The sequence below is a fragment of the Meles meles genome, chromosome 10, assembly GCF_922984935.1.
Source record: "Meles meles chromosome 10, mMelMel3.1 paternal haplotype, whole genome shotgun sequence".
Taxonomy (NCBI): Eukaryota; Metazoa; Chordata; class Mammalia; order Carnivora; family Mustelidae; genus Meles; species Meles meles.
The window spans coordinates 58,654,034-58,672,509 of NC_060075.1; the positions used below are offsets into that span (position 1 = coordinate 58,654,034).

The 18,476-nt window shown below is 37.2% G+C and overlaps 1 pseudogene; it reads left to right on the forward strand.

Moving 5' to 3' along the window:
• Nucleotides 1-16,870: 16,870 nt before the first annotated feature.
• Nucleotides 16,871-18,476, forward strand: part of LOC123951521 — a 31,186-nt pseudogene continuing 29,580 nt past the window's right edge.

An 18,476-nucleotide genomic window follows, 5' to 3' on the forward strand; every position in this document is an offset into this window, starting at 1 on the left:
ACCTTGTGGATATCAAAAGGATAAATGAATACTGTAAGCAAGATTGCATAACTAAATTTGACAACATTGCTAAGTTTGACAACTTATGTTCCTCAAAAACATAGAACTATCACAATTCATCCAATGTGAAATAGATAATATGAATAGACCTATAATAATTAAGTAAACTGAATTCATAATTTAGAAGTTCTCCAAAAAAAGTAATCTTTAGACCAGTTTCTCTGCAGAATTCTATCAAATTTTCCAACAAAAATTAACATTAGTTATGTACAATCTCTTAGAGAAAGCAGAAAAGAAAAAAACACTTCAGGATTCATTTTATGAGGCTAGCATTACCCTAATACTGAGGACAAAGATAGTACCAAACACAACAAAACAAAACCCTCAGACCAATGCCCTCATGAATATAGATGCAAAACCTTTAACAAATATTAGCAAATAGAATTCAGCAATGTGTAAAACAAACTATACAACATAACCAACTGAGTTTTAAGCCTGGTTTAATATCTGAAAACCAATTATTATAATCTACATATTAACAAGCCAAAAAAGAAAAATTACATGATTATATCAATCTATGAAGAAAAATAATTTAAAAAAATTCATCACCCACTCATGATAAAAGTTCTCAAAAAAAAAAAATTAAGGGGAACTTCTTTAAACTGATAAATAGCACATACAAAAAAACCTGCAACTAAAATTGTGATTAAGGTGAAATACTGAAGGCTTTATCTATAAGATTAGGAACATGGCAAGAATATCTGTACTCACAAGTCTTGTGTAACATAGTGCTGAAATTTCTAGCATTGTGATAAGGCAAGAAAAGGAAATAAAATCATAGAGATTAGAAAGAAAGTCTAAAAATGTATCACATGCAAATGGCATAATGACCTACATAGACAATCCCAAGGAATATGAAAAAAGCAAAAACAAGCAAACAAACAAGAACCTCCTAGAACTAAAAAGCAAGTTCGGCAAGGTCACAAAGTCACAAGGTCACAAAATACAAAGTAATCATAGGAAAAAATCTGTTGCATTTCTATATACCTGCAATGAACACATGGAAGTAGAAATTTACAATATAATGTCATTTATAATCACTTAAGAAAATAAAAAAGTTCAGTGCTATTTTATCAAAATATGTACAAAACTTCCATGCTGTAAATACTACCAACTGCTAATGAAAGAAACCAAAGAAACTTACTCAAATAGACCCAATGACTTAAACTCAATATTACCCAATAACTTACTCAAATACACTAAACTTTATGACAAAAGTGCCAAATAAATTGAATGAAGAAAGGAGAGCTTTTTCTAAAAACAGCATTGGATCTACCCAGCATCCATGAGACTGGTAAACAAATGAACTTTGAACTAAAACCTTACACTTTAGGTAGAAGTTAATTTAAAAGGGTTCACAGACTTAAATGTAAAACTGAAATATTATGAAAATTTTTGAAAAATTACAGACAATCTTTGGACTAGGAGTTTTTAAACTTGAAAACAAAAGCATTATCCAGAAAAGAACAAAAGAAAAAAATTGAACTTTATCAACATTAAAAATATTTGTTTTGCATAGGATCCTGTTAAGAATATGAAAAAATCAGGTAGAGGCTGAAGGATAATATTTGCAAACCTTATGTAAACAGAAGGAATAGTATCTATCGTATGTAAAGAACTCTCACAATGTAAAAACCAAAAAAAACCCCCAAAAATACAATTAAAAAATTGGCAAAAATGGATATTTCACCAAAGGGAATGTAGAGATGGCAAGAAATCACATAAAAAAGTGATCAACATCATTAACCACCAGGGTAGTATTAATTAAAACTGCAGTGAGAGATCATTATGTATCAGCAGAATGAATAAAATTTTAAAAATGTACCTACAACCTTAAGTACTGGGGAGGATACAGAGAAATTGAAACACTCATACATTTTTGGTAGGAATGTAAAATAGTACAGACATTCTGGAAAACAACTTCACAGTTTCTTAAAAAAAATAAATAAATAAACATGCAACTACCATATGACACAGAACTACACTTCTGGGCACTTATCCCAGAGAAGTGAAGACATGTTCACATAGAAACCTGTACACAAATGTCAAGAGTAGCATTATTTGTAATACCCCCAAGCTGGAAACAACCCAGACATCCTTCAATGGGTAAGTGATTAAACAAACTGTATGGAATGCTACTCATCAGTAACAGAAATAAACTATGAGTACATGCAACAACTTGGATAAATCTGCAGAGGATGATGAGTGAAAAAAATTCTAAAACGTTACATGTTCTATGATTCCATTTATGTAACATGATTGAAATGACAAAATTATGGAAGTGGAAAATATATTGAAATATATTGAAAATATTGGTGAAGTAAAGAACTGTGATTTCAAATGGGAAACAAAGAAAGATAGAAGAAAGTAAAGAAAAGAAAGAGAGGGAGAGAGAAGGAGAGAGGGAGGGAAGACGGAAGGAAGGAAGGAAGGGAGGAAGGGAGGAAGGAAGGAGGAAGGAAAGAAGAGAAAGAAAGGAAGAAACCTTGAAGAAGTGGTTCACAAGATGACTGGTCAGGGATTAGAGGAGGGAGAACAGTCAGAACATCACCATGAAAGACTGAACAAGAAATTAAGTCTGAATCTGAGAGCAAATCTGGCAGAGGATTGTATACTATTCAAGTGATGTGTCAAAGAAAGAAATAACAGGGCTTGGAGACAAATAGATACAGAAATCAGTTTTTCCTCTTTATTTTTTTTTTAAGATTTTATTTATTTATTGGAGAGAGAGAGAGCGTGCGCACTTGAGCAAGAGACAAAGAGGGAGCACAAAGGGCTCAGAGGCAGAGGGAGAAGCAGACTCCGCACTGAGCAGGGAGCCCAGGACAAGTGCGCAGGTCTGGATCTTAGGACCCTGGGATCATGACCCGAGCTGGAGGCAGATACCTAACTGACTGAGCCACTCAAGCACCTCTTTCCTTTTTAATAAGAAAAATTTTGGTTGACATTTATTGGCCTTTATATCTATTAACCTTAGGTGAATCAAAAAAGAAGAAAAATTATTTTGTCCAAAAATTGGTAATTGTCACCATTTTTTAAAATCCGATTTTTATCTGAAATCTGCACAAAAGCATACAATGTAGCCTAACAGTGAGGCACTGCAATTCTAATCCTGATTTTGCCACCTGACAACTATTGGACAGATCAAGAAATTTATCTTCATGAGAAACACATTGAATCAGTGTCATCAATTCCAATTTTCTATAAATATGGAAAAAATTAATGTCATTTTTCTTCTCTTGGCACCGATGGAATGCTTAATCATGAAAATGCATGATTTTCATGCCTTCTCAGCACTAAACAATATCCTTGGTGGATGAATGACTGTGTGAGCAAATTTTCGTTTTCTTTTTTAAAGTTTTTTCCAAATAGTTTCTAAGCAATTTTCAGACAATGTTCTAGTAAGAACCGGACCTAATAGATGTATGCTTGAAACAGATTCACATACAGAGCTGTTAAATCTAAATGTGATCTGAAATACATGTATCCAGGTGACAAAACTTCTTATAATAAGTGAGCACCAGTGGAAATCTAAATTGATCCTCAGGGCCTCTGATAGCCTTAACAGGTCTCGCAAAATATCATTCCTGGGGCATTCCAACTACAGATGTTCTCCTATAAAGAATATCCCCAAAATCTTTGAAATGTAAGGTAGAACTCACAATGTTCACATCTTCCAAACATATAAGAGTGCCGCATAGTTACATGAAGTTGATGCAAAAGACATGAAGTTTTACTCTAATGCTTTACTCAGGCTTTACTGTCTGAGCAGGACAGTAGTTATGAAAATTAATTTCCTATTCTCTAGAATTATTCCTGTGTAGTAAGCATAGGTAGATCTTTAGAATCCAAATTCTTTTAATTAGAATATACCATTGTGTTGGTCTTTTTTTTTTTTTAAAGATTTTATTTATTTATTTGACAGACAGAGATCACAAGCAGGCAGAGAGGCAGGCAGAGAGAGAGGAAGGGAAGCAGGCTCCCTGCCGAGAAGAGAGCCTGATGTGGGGTTCAATCCCAGGACCCTGGGATCATGACCTGAGCCCAAGGCAGAGGCTTTAACCCACTGAGCCACCCAGGTGCCCCCATTGTGTTGGTCTTTAAAAAAGTTTAAAAAGAGTACATTTTAAGTATTCATCATTGCAAGATGTGAAAACATCTTCTTTTAGAAATATCTGTTATTCTTGGAAATGAATAATGGTTTATAGTAAGAAGGGGTGGCAAATAATTATACTACTCAAATTCAACTCCGACCTCTCCCATTTCTGTTTTCCTTTTCCCTCAAGGCAGTATCATTTCATACAAGACTTAAAAAGCCCTGCTTTAGAGTCAAGGAACAAATTTTTGTATATATGGTAGAAATGTTAACATAATTTAGAAATTGAATACTTTTGAGCTCTGAAAAATATGTCCCCAAGAACTGAGTTGCCTGTTTCTATAGCAGGACACGCCACCGCTCACAAGAACATCATCAATAGAAGTCAGTGATTCAAACTGAAACACAGATGACAGGTATGCTGTTTCCACTAGTAAATTCTGTTTTTACTTCTTAACAAATTGTTCAATCGAACTATATTATAACGCTTTTAGAAAAGGAAACTTCTCACATGAAAAAAATGGTCAGTAAATAGTCTTTGAGAACGTTTGAATAAGTTACTATCCAAATCAATCTGTCACTTACTTAATATAATTGGGAGAAAATAATATTTCATTTTTGCATCCAGAAGAGTAAATTATACTAAAGTCCCACATATTGGCATTGGGTTACCCATAGAATGCCATAACTTCCTGCTTTCAATGAAAAGTTTTTAAAAAATCATGATCCAGTTATTTGGATACCCACATAACTATTAACAAAACAAAACAAAACAAAAAATTAAAACAAAAGCAAACCTTTACCAAAGAGACTAACAGAAATCTCTGTTCAGTTCTAGGCTGCACAATTTACAAGAAAATTGGAGAATATGAAGAAAACTTAGACCACAGCCATAAACAATATTAAAAGTCTAAAAAATGGGATCTAATAATAAGGATAAAAGAAACATTTAGACAAAGGGAAACTAGTTAGGGCTAAATGAACTTCAAATTACCCGATAGCTGAGCGTCTGTTTCCTACTGGAGTCCACGCAAGCCTTGGGTTGCCCTGGGGTGGCTAGGAACAAGAGCGGTAAACTGCTGTTCCCTGCATTTTCATAAAAGAAGACAAAAAAAATCACTTGAAAATAATAGACCTTTTAAGTAAGGATCTGGCAAGTGCTATGAAATATACAGATGTTATTGTAAGATTCTTAGCACTAATTATCCAAAATTTTTCTTCCAAAAGGTTGTCTCTTTGGTGTATTGAACTTTACTACTTCACTCTAGAGCCCCCACACAGAGAGATGCCATGCAACTGTCCTCATTCATGGAATGTTTGAGACTTCTTTGTTTTCTTACTTAATTGAAATACGACAGATTCACATTTGTATCTTAAATAGCTGTTCAAATGAAAACTCGCTGTACCATAATCTTCGTGATTTCCATCGATGACCACCCACCTAATATCATTTGTTCCTATCCCCAGGAGACTATACCTTTATCTTAGTAAATATAGAAATTCTGTACTGTTCTCTATGCTTTAAAATCTTCATTTTATCTTCCAGTTTCTGAAGACACACGTACTATCCGACCTGAAGTGTTCTCATATATAAGACTTAAAGGAATGCTCAATTCTTATGTCAGATCACGTAGATTTACACAGAGCATGTAAAAATACCGCTCTTCTATCCAAATTCTGGTATCGAATCCCACCTCTCAGGAACTACCTGGCACAGTAATTCTTTAATTGAAAATTTTCTAAAATTTCACAACATATGTGAATATTAAATTTTGAAAATTGATGTTCAGCATCTCTTGTATTTGAAAACTTGGTTTTCCCAGAACTCCAGAAAATGAGGTTTGGACCACAGCTTAACTACAAATCTAAGCCACATTTTATAAAACACACACACATTCCAAATTATTTGCCAAATTTCACTGCTGCTAGCTTCCCACAATATTCTAAAACATATCAGACAAACAGGCGTCAGTATGATTAATTCTGATGATTACTGAAATTTTCCCCTATACACAGTGACCTCTAGAAGCTCTAAGTTCAGTTGAATACAAGTAGAGTCACTTCAGTTAGCTAAAGTGTTTGTAAATAAATGATATCTTTTCTCCATTAACATGTCTCCATCTTGACCTACAAGAGTGAATTGTGTGGGTCAACCCTGATGACTAATTTTCCTTTTTTTTTTTTTTTTAACCCATTGCAAGGGAACTAAAAGGGCAGAGAAAAACAGAAATATTTTAAAATATACACATATTAAGACACTACTGCAAAAAGTGAATTTCTGCTGAATTTAAGTCAAACTTTTCCTGTGGGTTTTTACCAACTTTTTATTATAAAACCCAATAGATAATGACAACAAATAACATAGGAAATTTTAAATTTTTCAGATAAAAAGATACTTTCATGTGTATTATCTTGTTTTCATAAAAATCCAAAGGAAGAAACTGAGTCTTGGGGAGGTGAAGTTAATTGCTTAATTCTCACTGACAGGAAGTGGTTCAACAGACTTCTACCTCCCGATCCTAGCCTCTGTCACCATGATCAGGAATATACAAGCAGACGGGTGTGACACAAATCTGCACACAGAGACAGGCCGAGATCATTGTTTAAATGGGACAGAGATTTCCCCAAATTCCAGTTTGCTTTAAGGTCACTTCTCTGGTTTTGCTGGCCATAGGCTGTACAGTTTATTCTGTGCAAAGTGATATAGTATTTGCATACTTAATTAGGAAGTTACAGAATTAGAAAGCTATCAGAAAAATATCCTTGTGGGGGTGCCTGGGTGGCCCAGCAGGCTAAACAAAGGATCCTTGATTTCAGCTCAGGTTGGGTCTCAGGTTTGTGAGCTGAGCCCTTCACCAGGCTCCATGCTCAGAAAGACACGGCCTCAGATTCTCTCTCTCCTTCCGCACCCCATTCCTGTTCCCCTGCTCAAGCACACACTCCCGCTTTCTCTCTCTCTCTCTCTCAAAAAAAGTATCCTTGTTATCTATTATTTCTTTAAAAAGTGAGATATCTGTGTAACTACAGAATTCATTATAAATGCTTTCAGTAAAAAGTAACCTTTTTCTACATCATCGTTTAAAAAAAGGAAACACATGTTTAGTTTATGCAGTATTTATAACTTCTTAAGTAATTCACTTTCTAAATTTCATAATTTAAAATTTATTTAGAGCTTACTTTTAGTTATCATATAATGATATTAGTTCCTTATGGAAATGTAGGTTTAATTCTGTACTGGGAAGAGAATATCAGCTGTTCTAATGAACCCCACACTCTCAGTGGTGGCCGCAGACATTTATCTCATGTGGACACGTGTGTGATCTGCTTGTTCCTGGCAGGTCACTTTCCTTCACATCATGATCCAAAAACTCAGGCAACTTCCATTTTATGACCCTTCTATCTCTCGGGCCTTACTTTCCTCTGTCTGAGCTGGCAGAAGGGGAAGAAAGCTCAGAGAAAACTCTTGGACTGTGCTTCTGTCCGTGTTCTACCGGTAAGACCTACTCCCACATTTAATGTAAACATAAAGGGAGCTACGATGCCTAGCCCAGCAGTGACTTCCCAACTCCTACTCGGTACTATGGCAGGGCAGTCCTGAATTTTGGTGGCTAGTTGCCATCTCTAGGTGACTATAAAAGGATGTATATATATAAACTGCCTTTGCTCTATTACACTTAATTAATAATTTTTATATCATTATATATCTAGTCAGGAGGCTAGGTAAACACATTTGCTTGGTATGTGAATGCAATCTAAATTGCATTGTTTTCCCTGTGTGCAAAAATGAGAAAATTACTTATGCTCCCTCTGAATTCATTTCATTTCTGTCAAATGATATTATGGAGTTGAACATTTATTAAATCACCCATGACCTGTGTTGGAAGAATTTTATAAAACAAAGAAAGATAAACTATACTACAGTAGAATTCTGGATGTTTGTTCATTTGAAGGTATTTTATATCATATATATGTATATAACACGTATCTTTATATATTCATATACACACAAATATATATGCATACACATATGTATACACTTTTTCCACCTGTGATCTTGAAATATTAATGAAATGGTGCTCTTTCACGAAATAAGAATAATAAAGCATTTGACAAGGAGTTCATAACAACAGGATGTATGAAATGTCAGGGATTACTATTATTAATTTCATTAATATGAAAATGTATGTGAACCTCTTTTAAACTTCAAAACTCCTTATGAATATGGAGTTTTAATTTTCATTCTTATAACTGTTATGATATAGGATCCTAGAATTCATGTTACATGTTTTATTATATAATTGGAACCTCAGTGTCTAAGGTAGTTTACACAAATGTTCACACTAGGAACTTGAGTCTATACAAAAGATGATGAACTTTATTTATCTTTTAAAGATTTTATTTATTTACTCGAGAGAGTGAGCAAGAGAAAGAGAGCATGAGCAGGGATTAGAGGCAGAGGGAAGGGGAGAAGCAGGCTCCCCACTGAGCAGAGAGTCCGAAGCAGGGCTTGATCCTAGGACTCTGAGATCATGACCTGAGCAGAGGGCAGACACTTAACTGACTGAGATACCCAGGTGCCCCAAAATGATGAACTTTATACAAAAACCTCTAGCTTCTGAAAGAAGACACCTATTAGGTTGTTTTTACTGCAGATGTTCCCTATGGAGTAGAATTGCCAAGTATATATTTTCTAGAAACTGAGGAAAGCAGGAAAGAACAGAAATACTAAGCAGAGAAGCTCCAGCTATTTTCATGTGACTAAGTAGCACAGAGGAGGAATAAAAAGCAAGAGGAGGTAGGTTTCCAGTTTCAACATACATTTATGACACGTGTGTTTATATATGTTGAAGTGTACTTTGCAAACTTTTAATCCATAACGTGCTATTTCTCATTTTTGAAATCAAGTTTATGATCTTGACCTCATTTTAACAAAACTTCTTACATTTTTACAACAGTGTCTCCCACACTCAAATCATTCAAGTATTCAAATAGGTTATTATTTGGGGAATAATCAAAAAAAACTCCTAAGACATCTAGCTATTAGCTTAGCCACCCGGCACAGACTGAGTCTAGGAACCAACAGGTTTATTTGAATAAGTGGTTTATGTTATGTTGTCTGAGACCACCCACACAAAGCATTTGTCTGGACAGGCCACGTGGTGTGCATGTGTATGTGAGCCCTCAAAGAGGTACACTCGGCTTCCTCTACAGTGTGTAATGGGAGACAGGTACTGGGTTTTCTTGGCTCTGTCTTTTTAACAATAATGTACTATGAATTTTTAATTTACTCAGATACAAATGCTCATGGAATTCAATAACCCTACCATACAAATTTATTTTTAACTGGTCACTGAAAAGGAAGTGGGAAAATCCTTTCAAATCCTTTCTACTCTTTAAGATCTGTAGTTTAAAAATCTGGCAGTAAATGGTCTATTTTAAATTCTTTCCTGGGAACTCACCAGGAGTTTTTTTTTTTTTTTTTTTTAAGATTTTATTTATTTATTTGACAGAGAGAGAGACCAGAAGTAAGCAGAGAGGCAGGCAGAGAGAGAGGAGGAAGCAGGCTCCCTGCAGAGCAGAGAGCCCGATGCGGGGCTCGATCCCAGGACCCTGAGATCATGACCCGAGCCGAAGGCAGCGGCTTAATCCACTGAGCCACCCAGGCGCCCAGTAAATGGTCTATTTTGCAGAGGAAATTATACTGTATAATCCAGAGGCCTAGGAGAACAACTGTGACTCCGTGGGTTAAAAGTTGCATTCCAGATTGACAGTTGAAATCAATCAAACCAATGTTTTCTTTCAAATCTGATGCCTTGTCTACCACATGCCACTACTGACAATCCAAAAATGAAAATGAGAACAATTGTCTTAACAACACGATCAAATACTACTCTGCCTGAACTCGGGATCTCCAGGTTGCTGAAATACATAATTTGTTATATGTATCATTCAATGACGCATAGGATGAGAATTTCTGGTTTTCATGTTTTTGAAAAAATTAAAGTTTGTTGGTTGGTTTTCTTCTTCTTCACCAGAAGACACTGCGATATAGTGGAAAGCCTTGAACCTGGATTCAGAAGTCACGAATGTTTCATCTCTGACATTTATTCTTCATATCCTCAGACAAGTTACTCCATCACACGAAGCCTTAACTGACTCATGGGAATTATATTCATTCCTCACGGGGCTGTTGGAAAGATAAAACACAACAATGTTTGTGTTTCATTTCTAGTAGGTATCATGCCGTGTTGTAGGGCCTCCCAACTTGCAGCTAAAAGGACATTAGACTGACTTGGGCATAGGGAATGCTCAGGGTGGACCCTCCAGAAGCTTTTTTGCAGTAGGACTGGGCAACTCCGAGAAGGTTAATTGTTTTGATGGAAAAGGGACCTCAGAATGAAGAGTAAAGCCTCGGTTACCAGTGATGAAAGGAGATTCTGAGTCATACGATGCCTCTTCCTTGGATTTATCTACTGCACCAGCCCTGCTGCTCTCATCTGGGACACGTAAAAGGAAAAACGACAACACCACCACCAAAAAAAAAAAAAAAATCAAAAGAGCATTTTTACTAATATCCTAGTCAAGACAGTGAAAGAGAAATAGCACTTCCTTGATGGCCACCAGGAAGCGTTTTGTTTTTTGTTTTTTGTTTTTCCATTTAAAGCAGAAACCCGAGCAGCTTAGTACTTGAAGGGCTCTAGCAACCCAGCTGCCCGGGGAGGGTTAGAGGGGTGTGCTGGACATCAAGGCACCCCGAAAGTACTGGGCCGGGGTTGGGAAGCAGACCTTCTTATCAGCATGTGCTGAGCAATCTGGAAAAGGGAAGTTCCCTGGAAAAACAGTGAGACTGTAAGCAGAGGGCTGAGGTCTTCTATCAGCAAGCAGGGGCAAGATGAGATGCCAACTAAGATGCCATAGTCTGTTTTACTATGTGCCGATGTGCCATGGGGAGAAATTCTGAATATGAAACAATATCGTCTGGCATATGGTTAATCAATTTTTCATTTTTTTTTTAAATTCACGTTCTGGACTCTCGAAGACCAAAAACTTCTGTGAAATAGGATGTGAAAATTTTCAAACAATATTGCCACACAGTTTTTCTTTTTTTCTCAAAAATAAAAAAGGATGTGAGAAACCCTACCCAAACACATGTTGGACATATCATAAGAACTTTTTTTGAAAAGCAGAAATACCTATTCATTTCATTAACTACTATGTAACCTCTGATACAAGGTTCAAGATGTTAAGTGATTATGATTTTAATTACAAACAAATGAAACAAATGAACAAATTATTTTAAAAAATTGTCCACAGACTTTTGAAGCAAATTTGAAAAATAAGCTCTTTCCTGTTTGTTTCCTCATTCTGTTCTCTTCTGACATGGTGTGGTATACAGGAAAAATCATGAACCCTTGGAATTGGACAATTCTGATCCTTCTATGTAACTGGTTGCAACCCTTGCAAACTGTTTATCTTCATAAAATAAAATGTTGCAGTGGGGCGCCTGGGTGGCTCAGTGGGTTAATCCTCTGCCTTCAGCTCGGGTCATGATCTCAGGGTCTGGGGATCGAGCACCGCATCAGGCTCTCTGCTCAGCGGGGAGCCTGCTTTCCCCTCTCTCTGTGCCTGCCTCTCTGCCTGCTTATGATCTTTCTCTGTGTTGAAGAAATAAACAAAATTTTCCAAAAAACAAAAAAACAAACAAACAAACAAAAAAAGCCTTTGTTTGAAAAAAAAAATGTTGCAAGACAAAATGAGATACACAGGGTGTGTCGCCTAGCCCAGTGCCTGGCACATTTGGTGGGCAGTGTGAATTCTTTCCCACCTTCTCAATTCCCTGCCTCCTTTTTCTTGCAAACATCCATTTCCATTTCAAATATCCACAGGCAGGATAGTAAAATGATTAAGAAAGCATTGCACGGTGTGTATTCTATTTCTGCACGTTACGGCAATTCTCAAGACCTGCTTCCTCATCTATAACAGGGGGATACAGCACCTTCCACATAGGTGTTCATGGGAGGGAAGGGTTAAGTCATGTGAAGTACTTTCAGGAGTGACCACTAGAATACAAGCCCCATGAGAAGTTACTGGTCACGCCTGTGTCCCCAGCACACAGAGCAGTACCTGGAACAGAGGATACAGAATAAATATGTGATAAGTGAATAAATGCAGTACTAACGTGCTTGCTTCCCTTTGCCTGACCTAAACGGTCCCTTTTGTAAAATGTGGGACCTGTGTGGGTGTCTGCAGGGATTAGAGACTGCATCCTCAATGTAAATAAGGAAACCCCACCATGCTTTCCACACCCCTAAACTGTATTTGCCATGACCAGGGATCACATCCCTCCATAATGACAATACCCGGCCCATGTTGTACAGGACACAGATCTGGGTTAGATGCATGAGCTGTGGTGGAAAGGCCAGCATGCCTGTGGGCTGCCTTCTGCTCGGGGGCCACTGAAGAGCAGGGGAGCACCTACAGCTTGCGTGTCAGAGACGCGCTCCATCAACACCGTGCGGAGGGAGCAGTCCGCTTGCCACAGCACCTTGCAAATAACTGTTATTATGATACGTTCTCGTTTACAGAGTCTTGATATTTTCTATCTCCTTAACAGTAATATTATGAATTCCGGGGTTAGATTAAGAGCTACTAGAGTATGGTACATCTTGATGATTCTCTTCGATGGTCCTGAGCGTGCTAGCACATAGTTCCCTGTAGGTAGCTGCGGGTCATGGATTAGGCGATCCAGTCTCAGGGAATTAAACTGTTTTAAAAGCAAAGTATAAATTCAAGAAGGTATTATTATGCATCTTCTAACTCTTTCCCATGAAAATCTGTGAGACTCTATGTGATCAGAGCTATATTATTTTTCCCATATACTTTCAAGGGCAAACCCTTAGGACCTAAGGTCAAGCAAACTGAACTATATTCGAGCAGTCCTCAGAGAACCTCACCATGCTGTGTTTTGAGAAGACCCATACAATGAGGTTGAAATATGAGGATATAGGCTGTTCTAGCAAAGCCAAACCAAAGGAAACCGGTCCGTTTCAGCCTCACGCATGCTGCTTTGTTTTCTCCCTCTCCTTCTGTGATGAGCCAGCCGAAAGTTTAGGATGAAAATCACTGGAAGCGCCAGGCGATGTTTGATGAATCAAAAAAGCCAGTTTGGCAGCCAGGAGGGTGTGCAAGCCCAACACTGAAGAGCTATTAGGAGTTCTGTATTTCATGTTCCTCTCCCCTACGCTAACCATGGGAAGACAATCACTAGGGGAAACACCTTCCTATTTGAGAATATTCATTGTTAGAAAACTGAATTAGGTGAATCCATTGTTATGATCCCCTCCACACTATAAAATGCCTAATGAAGACGTCACGGGATAATCCAATCATTTTCTCCTTGAGTCTGAGTAAAGGAGATTTTATAGTTCCTCACTTTAGCGATCAAAGTCTATGATGATTCAAGCATGAGTCATGGTCTCTCTTCCTGTAGTAAATTTGTCCAATAGTTAGATGTTTAAGAAGAGCGAATGCAGCAAAGTATTTTACTTACAATTGTGTGTACATGTGTGTGTCAAAATGCTAAAATTTAATATTTTTGGTACCCTCCAAGATTACAAGCAAAATCATCTTTAAGAACCAGTGATAGTATAGGACCCACAACCTAAAAATACCCTGAAACCTTTTGACATACTCTCCCCAGTAATACTAAATCTATGAACATAACCTTTCAATTGATTTCTTAAAAACAAACTCCCATTTATAAATGCTTCAGGTTGCATAAACAGGAGGATTCTTCTCCCAAACTGAGACCTGTAGGACTTACTATTATCTAATTCTGGTTTGTCACACTCCACCAAAGGGTCTGTTGAGAGTGTCATTGCTGACATACATACACACCCACGTCCACCCCCACACAAGGTAGGTAGGAAATATCCCAGGAATAATGGATGAGATACAGACTTGCATGTAATGAACAATAATAGATGTTTGCATCACTTTCATTTAACAGATTATATACAGCAATGGAATGCTATGCAGGCATCAAAAAACCCTGAAATCGTGCCATTTGCAATGACATGGATGGAACTAGAGGTATTACGCTAAGCGAAATAAGTCAGTCAGAGAAAGACAATTATCATATGATCTCACATATGAGGAATTTGAGAAAGAAGACAGAGGGTCATAGGGGAAGGGAGGGAAAAATGAAACAAGATGAAACAGAGAGGGAAACAAACCATAAGAGACTCTTAGTCTCAGGAAACAAACTGAAGGTTGCTGGAGGGGAGGGAGATGGGAGGGATGGGGTGGCTGGGTGATGGACATTGAGGAAGGTCTGTGCTATGGTGAGCACTGTGAATTATGTAAGACTGAATCACAGACCTGTACCCCTAAAATCAATAATATATAATATGTCAATAAAAAAGATTATATACAGATTGAAATAACACTGAGGATAAATCATCCCAGTTTTTTCAAATCATCAGTCCAGGTGCAGTGAGAATGCTAAGGACATCTGAAGGCAGTACAGCTCAGCCCTGCCTCGTGGACTGAGAGGTAAAGGAATGATTCTCCCTCCTCCTGGTAACTGACTGCAATGAGAATCTCACCAAAGCTCTGGCCAGCTTCACTTAAAAATGCAGAAGCACACACCGGCAAATGCCTAAAAAATAAGCTCTTTCCTGTTTGTTTCCTCGTTCTGCTCTTCTCTTCTGATGTGGTGTGGTATAAAAGAAAAATCATGAACCCTTGGAATCGGACAATTCTTGATCCTTCCACATAACTGGTTGCAACCCTTAGCAAACTGTTTACCTTCATAAAATAAAATGTTGCAAGACAAAATGAGATACACATGGTGTGTCGCCTAGCCCAGTGCCTGGCACATTTGGCGGGCATTGTGAATCAATATAAGTCCTTTGGTCTGGACTATAGTTTAAGAATCCCCTGAACAAGTGCCTAAAGAAGTCCTTTGTCCTGAATGATCTTATGATGAACCATCATCTGGGCTAATATCCCCAATGGACTGAACTGGGATCCAACTATTTTGATGTTCCTGCAGTGACATACATGGCAGTCTTGATAAAACATATTTGCATCAAATCTTATATGTACCCACAAAGTAAAATACATTGACAGACAACTTGTGTTTTACCTCTAATTGTATGAGGTTCTTAACAAATTTTCCATAGCTCAGAATCTCATGTTCCTTCTAAATATACATATTCCTTTCCAAATGAAATCATATATTTTTAAAATATCAAGTTTACTTCTTAGTGATTCAATACTTTATCTGAAAAACCATTGATCCACTGATATACTGTGACTGTGATTAAAAAAAATTATTTCCAAGGCAAACCATAAGAGACTATGGACTCTGAAAAACAACCTGAGGGTTTTGAAGGGTCAGGGGTGGGAGGTTGGGGGAACCAGGTGGTGGGTAATAGGGAGGGCACGTATTGCATGGAGCACTGGGTGTTGTGCAAAAACAACGAATACTGTTATGCTGAAAAAAATAAATAAATTTAATAAAAAAAACCTTATTTCCATAGTAACATAGAGCTCAAGAATGGAAGCAAAATACTGACCATTTTTAAAATTTTGCAGTAGTAATACTATGAACTATCATTTAGGTCATATAGACTTTTTAAAGAAAATGGCCAAATAGTTCCTATCTCAAAAAAGAACTGCAATGTATTAAAAAAAAAAAAGATGAACTCTGCATAAAGGAAAATACTAGTGTAAGGCCACACACACCCACTTCTAGGTCATCTCCCCAATGACTAGCATTAACACAGCTGATGTGTGTGTAGAGCTCTACCGATGTGCCAGAGAGGCTCAGATTTCATAGTCAAAATACTTACTGGCTAAGAACTGCTTGGGGCAGACAGGGTGTGAGGGCATTCATGGACAAACAAGTCACAACATAATGAAAGGACATTTGGTTAGGAAACATTGGGCATATGTATATTTGGAATAATCTCAACTCTATTTCCATACAAAAATTTCAGTCATCAGGTTGCAGATATTCAACCAACATTTGACAACTTTCTATGATTCCTAAGATGCCAGCTATTTGTAATACCACCTTGCCCAATGGCAGAATCTGTAATGGGCCTGGCTCTTGTGAAGAAAATTCCAGTCCCAAAGTTAGGCTCATGCATGGGAATGGCTCAACTCACATTCTTCTCTTACCTTAGCAACCATTTTCCCCCTGGTTCCTAGAGAACTCTCTGGGGCACTCAGTAGAATTCCCAGATATTCTCAGACATGTCCGTCATTCTTCAGTATTTCCCAAAAGGTCTGTCATGGAATTTAAGCCCTAGAAGATACCCTGCTAAAGAAGGCAGGAAATAAGGAATTTCTCCTTAGATCAATAATTTTAGGAAACATAGCAGAAAATGTTCCCTCATATGTCAAATTTGATAAGACAAGTTGGCAAATTAAAGATCTGTTACTTTGGGTCTTCACAAAATTGCTTTCTCACCTAAAACTGTACTTGGTTATTAGCCAAAGACCTATTACCATCCTGGGGACTAACATTTTGTAATACTTTGGAATGTCCTTCACCATTCCCTAGAGTTCATCCACACATAGATCCCACTCCTAGATCCCCATGAGCGAGAACAGAAGCTCAATTTCCCTTATCTTCCCTCCTATTTGAGTTTTTCTTATCCTATCCTTCCTTTATCCAGAGTCAATATCAGATATAACCTAACCATGGGCTTTCTCTTGGAAACATTCACTATGGATGACTATCGAATTCAGAAGTTTGGGAATGTAAGAAATTGAAGGTATTGTGTTAATAAAATACGTTCTGCTTCACTGTTTATTATAGGTTATAACAAAATACATAGTGCATTTTAATGTAATTTAGCTGCAAATGGAATCAATATTGGTAGTTCTTCTTAACTTTCCTTTGATCTAAATTTGTAAGACTAGAAATTAGCAAGTAATTTTTATCATTATAAGCTTTTACCATGGGTTCTTGTGCTTTACATTGACTCCAGCCCATCAGAGAACAAAAATTATTCATTCTCTCATGAGCTCTTTAATAATTATCAGTATTCACCTGAAAAATAACAATTTTTATCTCATGTCTAATTTCCTGGGCTCTGGACCTCAATCCCTTGCTATGAGTCAGTTCTCCTGTTTACTCCATGACTTTTGCAAAGTTTAAGCTTTTTTGCTCTGGGTTTTTTAAAGTAAAAAATGGTAACAATACAAATCCACATGCCCATTGGTCTACTGAGTGGATTAAAAGCAATAATAAATGCAGAGGGTTTGGGCTATTACCCAGAGTATGACAAGGGTTTAATAAATATTGGCTATTGTTATTATGGCTAAAGCGCTAGAGATTTGCATAAAATCACAGACTTCAATGTCCACCTGCAAATCCTTTTTTCTCCACCTTACTAGAAAGTAAATGTCAGAAGCAACAAGAAATTGACTCAGAAATAGAGAAAGCAGGGAATTTGTCTCAGCAGATAATCAGTCCTGATTAGTCATTCAGATGACTAATCATTCAGATGACTTCTGTGAATGTGTTATCTTTGTGTTATCAAAGATAACACATTCACAGAAGTCATCTGAATTGTCCATGACACCAGATCTCAAAAAATGCAAATACACACAGATGGAGAAGCAGGACACTGTGAGTTGCTATGAAAACCGGAGTAAAATACACATGATTTTAATATTAATAAGCATGCTTCTAATAACAGAGGGAAAAATCACTAGGGAAATTTTTCCCCCATATTTCCTTGTTATCTTTGATATGATGCCACCTTCTCACTTAGGACTCTGTGTACGACCCACCTTCCAGCATACCTTATCCCCTATTGATTTAGTTTCTTCATTGTACTCATCACCTTTGCTATAGGCCAAATGTCCCCCCAAAATGTCTATCTTGAAACCCTACCCCCTGCTATGATGGTATTAGGGGGTAAGGGCTTTGAGAGATAATCAAGATTAGATGGGGTCACGAGGGTGCATCCCTTATAAATAGGATTAGTGCCTTTATAAGAGTTAGGACAGAGCTTATTTCCTCTCTGCCCTAGGACATGTGAAGGTATAAGAAGCTGGCAGTCTGCCACCTGAAAGAAGGCTCCCACCAGAATCCAACCCTGTCCCCTTGTACTTGAACTTCCAGCTTCTAGAACTGTGAGAAATAAACTTGTGTTGTTTATCATCTACCCACTGTGTGGTATTTTGTTATAGTGGCTTGTCCTAAGACACATTTTAAGTTACTAATTCATTGTGTTTAGAGTCTGGCTTCCCTCACCAGAACGTTAGCCTCCTTGCATTGAGATTTAAAAAAATTTTT